Source organism: Atta cephalotes (genome assembly GCF_000143395.1).
Source record: "Atta cephalotes unplaced genomic scaffold scaffold00026, whole genome shotgun sequence".
Lineage (NCBI taxonomy): Eukaryota > Metazoa > Arthropoda > Insecta > Hymenoptera > Formicidae > Atta > Atta cephalotes.
Genome location: NW_012130090.1, coordinates 2,555,863 through 2,561,634, shown reverse-complemented (window position 1 = coordinate 2,561,634; position 5,772 = coordinate 2,555,863).

Here is a 5,772-nt window from a genome sequence, read left to right as displayed (position 1 = left end):
TATATATATATATATATATATATATATATATATATATACATAGAAACATATACGCATGCCCGCAACTGGGAATATATTTTGTTCAAATAAATTATAAAAAATTATTGTGCATTTTTTAATAAAAATTACTTATGTTGTAAAGAATAAAAAAATCTTGATTGAAAATGTCACCATCAAATTTACATTATCAAATATATAAAGGAAAACCCCTTATTATGAGATAGATGCCTAATACGAAATAACATTTTCGCTAAACTCATAAATGCTATCCATTCCAACATAAATTTATTGTTCTTGGATTGAAAACTATTTAGTGGAAAATTCATTATTAGATCATGCCTGCCTATAATCGTTGCAAAAAAAGATTTTAGAATTTGGATGTCTTCAAGTTGAGATAAGCTTTTAAATCTTGTTTATTATTTAATAATAAGTAAATATTTGACAATAAATTTTTCATGTGATGATAGAGTAAGATACTATTAATAGAAACTATACTAACTGTACTAACAGAAGCGATTGTACTAATAGAAAAATACGTGAATGAAAAATACGTGTTGAATTACCTACAGAAGTTAGATTTGATGATCGCAAAACCGTAAGGAAATCGTAATATGAGATATCCAGAGTTTCTAATATGTTTCTATGTGTCGTTGCTGAAATATAAATATTATTGTACAATAATAAAAAGGATAATAAATATTAAGTGCCTGTTTCTGTGATGCTTGATTCCAACTACCATCAGCTAGGTATAATACATCGCATACTCATTTTGAACGTGCACTGATTATTTATTTGTATTTTAGAAATATTAAAATTTTTTAATTGCAATACTGACTTTGCGTTTTATTATCGATTTCTCAGGACATCTCATATTAGGAGCTCATATTAGGAACCATTTTTTTGATTTTGCGATTTGCTCACTTTTTACATTTCTTTAATTTATAAAAAAAATAAAATTTGAATTAAATTTGACATAACATTGTCTTAAAACTTATGAAATTCCCTTCAAAATAACCTATTACTTTTTTAAATTCTGCCCATAGATTTCTAGCATTTACCCAAAATAAACTCGATATCTCATAATAAGGGTCTTTCTTCTATAAATATATAGGAGCGAGTGGGGTAAGTCGGACCTATTTGCAGTTTTTGTTCTCTATAAGGTGTAAATAAAATCTAATCGAAGATACCATTGGAAATCATTTAAGCTCTTTCATTTTTGCTTCAGACTAAGATTTTGACTTATTTATCTCTCACTTGTTGTTGAACTATAATAATGGAAAATGTAAAAACATTTTTTCCGGTCCGATTTGGAACTATTGGTTCAGTTAATGGCTGAAAATACATATTTACATGTATTCTATGAATGTTATGATAAAGAACTATCAAATCACTGTTTGCTGTCTTATAAAGACTTTACATTATAAATAGCATGGCAAATCTGGAGACACAGTAATGTCTCAGCGCTAACACAGCATGAGACATTATCGTGCCTCTTTTATGCGAGTCGGCGAGTTGCGCCAGATCGAGATTATCGGATCTCAGTAATCGGATCTCGGCTGATCGAGTTTTAACGGATATAGACAGAATGAAAGTCTGAAAAATCGGGGGTTCTTTGGGATTTTTTTTTAATATATAATAAAATAATTTTATTTTATGATGTTTTATGATGTTTTATTCTATTGTATCAGTACGTAAAAAAAATTTTTTTGTTACTAGAATTAAGGCTGCTGTACAAGAAATAATTGAACAGTTATTTTTGCCTCGTTGACAATGAATCGACTATATACAATTTGAAACAAAAAAATAAAAAATTATGAAAAATAAATAATTATAGTAAAAAATGAATATAGCTATAGCCGAATGTAGAAAAATTACAAAATTGTAAAAAGTAACAAAATGGTGGACATGTGAATCTTTTTTTTAATTTTGTTACAAAAAGTTGAATAAAATTGTGAATTTGTGTGTATTTTTATTAATTAAAAAACGGCTATGTCTGGCGATAGAGAGATAAGTTTTCTGAATAAAATGCAATTTACACCAAGTCAATTGGTCGAGTAGATTTTTTATTTGCTATCAATACCAGGTTGAAAAATATGATTTTGAGAAAAACGCGTTTGAAGTTTTACTTTCAGATTACTATATATATATATATGTTAACTGCACAAATTTAAATTTAAAAATTTAAGTTATTCGGCAATCCCTGGATGTAATAGGTCTTTCTTCTTCGTCGATGCCAGAAGTAGTTCTAGCGCATCGTCATACAAAACTGCTCCACAAAAACTGCTGTATCTCCGTCAATTTTTCGAATATCTCTTTAAAACTTGGCTCTCCTTAAAACAATATTCTTGATACATATATCTTTTAAAATATTACAAAATTAAAAAATCGATTTTTTTCAAAATTTTATCATGTCTATATCCTTTAAACTCTTTCTCTGCTTCTTAGCTTCTTAGTATATTCCCCGGGTTGATTTTCCGATCCCATTTTTAAAGAATCCCGGTACCATGCGTATCAATTTAGCTTTAGAGCCTCTTCGAAGAGCAGAAGCTTGCTTATGTTTTTGCATTTGATAGTAGTTTGCATTATTATTCCTTAGAGTTTGTCAACACTCGAGGAGAGTGTTGCAATTTAACGCTGATTCGGAACGGTGGATGCGAAAAATTGCGTATATGGGACGCAGATCGAACCCAGATCCATATATCGAATCAATTGCACTGAGCAAGCCATCGCTCCAATTCGACGTCCCTTTTAAGTCTACTTAAAGCCCGTATCACACTACGAATTGCGGATCGAATTGGAATTACGGATCGGGATTCGGATTTGGATTCTTCGTTCACACTACGGATTCAATTTACGATATATGCGTTTACTCATTTGTTATGTATGACAATGTTCAATTTACAAAATTATAATTTTAATCGATACATAAAGAAAAAGAAATTGTGTGCATGTTTATTATTTTTAATAATGGCTGAAGAATCGTGTGAGCGGAAAAAGTGGGTTCCTAAATGAGTATTAAGAAGAAAAGAAAAAGATTTATCGAAATCTTTTTTTGCATTGGAAGACCCTAATTAGTTCAGAAGGTTGATTATAAAAAGTATAATTTATTGTACAATTGAAAACGATAACTTAAAATTTTTATCTCAAAGAAATTTTTTTATTTAGAATAACTCAGCCTCAGAATGGATACAAACACTTTTGAATTTCTTTTGGAAAAAGTTATTCTTCTAATTAAAAAACAAAATACTCATTTATGGAAAAACATTCCACCTGATGAAAGGCTATCGATTACTTTGCAACATTTAGCAACAGATAAAAAACAGAATCAATCTATTGATAATGATTATGTATTTTGTAACTAAATCTTTTTTGGATATCATTCCAAAGGAGAAAATCAAGAAGTGTTAGCTCTCACGTGCTATTGATAGAAGTACTATATCAAAAATTAAAGAAGTAACAATCGCATGTATACAGGTTTAAAGAGTTTCTCAGCTTTCTCCACACTCAGAATGAATGGCATGTGATTAGCTATGATTTTGGAGAGTAATGGAATTTCCATCATGTAATTGGAGCAATGGATGGAAAATATTGCGTTATTGATCCTCCACTACAACCTGGATCTATGTTTTACAATTATAAATAGGAGAATATAATATAGTACTATTGGCTTTGATAGATGCACATTTACGTTTTATTTACGTTAAGGGGACTTTATTTACGTTGTAGGGACTAATGGTAGAGTTAGTGACTCTGGAGTCTAGAATAAGTATTCTCTCAAAAATCATTTTTAGATAGGGGCATTCTACACATTCCTCCTCTTGCTCCATTATACACAAAACAATTTTCCCTATGTGATTATTGGGGATGAAGGTTTTCCTTATTATTGGAAAATTTTTAATTTCTTATCCAGGACATGAGTGTAGTGGGATGATACGCAGAAGAATATTTAATTACAAGTATGTGGATAATTTATAATAATTTAATTTTTTGTCCAATTATAACAATACTGAAATACTACTTTACTATGAAATACTACTTTATTATAGATTATCTAGAGTACGGCGTTGTTCGGAAAATGCTTTTGGTGTAATGACTGCTCATTTCTAAATTTTCTAATCCACAATGAGATATGATCCGAATAACGCATGTAAAATCATTTTAAGTATATGTTGTTTGCATAATATCCTATGAAATCAATCTATTGGATGAGCAATGTATACATTATCTTCATTTCTTGATGGAAAAAATGAAATCTCTGGTGAATTTCGCCGTGGGGAGTGGAGAGTCGAAAATGCAAAGCATTATAAATTTAGTTCACCAAGGTGACAATTATCATTCAAATCAAGCAATTGCCACACTTAGAGACAGACGGTATGTGAAGCGCAGAAACGGATTATAAATGTAAAATTGTCAAATTTTAAAAATAATTGAACAGAGGTTATATGAAGCATCATTAATAACAAGACTGTTCTCCCCATCTATAGTATTTAAACAATGATGGAAATCATTGTAATAAAACAGTAATAATATACATTATGTATAAAAATGGAATTGTCAGTCAAAATTAAACTATCAAAACTTGAAAACAGGATAACGATGTTCTTTAAAAGTTGAAATAAGTGATCTAAATATGTCAATGTATAAAATGTAAATGAGAGAACAAGATATGTGAGAGATATTATTATTCAAATTAATATTGATCTCATGATTGAATTTAAGTCTATGTTCTGTATGTTCTGCGATTCAGTTTTGGTCCATATTTCTGTTAATGTGGTTACGATGTTAACTCTGGTTTTTAATAATCTTCTTGTGCTACATAGGATGCATTGCAATCTTTGCAATTTATTGTATAAATTATATTAGATCGTGATAATATTGGTTTATCTTTTTGTACCCTTATAAACTTACTCAATTTATTTAAATCCACATATGCTAATCTAATCATACGATTATTTTTGAAAAATCTTTTGAATTTATCAACATAGTCGGAACATATGATATTGTAAAATATTTTATTAAATTGTTTTCAGTCATTATTTCATTATTATCATTGTTAGTGTCTATATTATTAAAACACTGGAAATTCTTTCTTAATTTTTTTTTTATGTGTTCAAATTTGAAGTTAATAAGATAACCATTATTGAAAAAAATATTTATTATTAATTTGAAGTTCTTAGTGTGATTATACTAGGAAACTTGGATTCTAGCACTTATTTTATTAATCATAATCCGATTAATAAAATTTTAACAAAACTCAAATTTTTGTTAAAGATATGGAAACAATATGAATATGTATCACTTTCTTCTTATAATTATCTGAATTCTACTAATGCAATTTTATCGAGAGCATATGGTCTAATTAAAACATATAAATTGAACTATCTCTTACGTATTATTGTTTCTTCGGGAGCCCCCTACATAATTTAGCTTTTTACATGAAATACTAAGAACTTGAAAAAAATCTTTTGGATGTACATAACAGTTTCCAACTAGTTAAAGAGTTATTAAATATGAAACTTCCTGATAAAGTATATTGATTTTCCTTGATATTGTTTCCCTCTTTACCAATGTATTGATTTAGCTATTAAGAAAATCACTGGAATTTTATACACACCAAAACAAATAGTTTAAAACCACACCAAATTACCCAAAGTGGAATTTTTTAAAGTCATTAAATCAACACTTAATATATATTAAGTGTACAACTTTGCTTCCGCCGTTTTCCTATAGACTTGGCTTTAGCGGTAAGTGGTGATCGAAATAAATAGATCA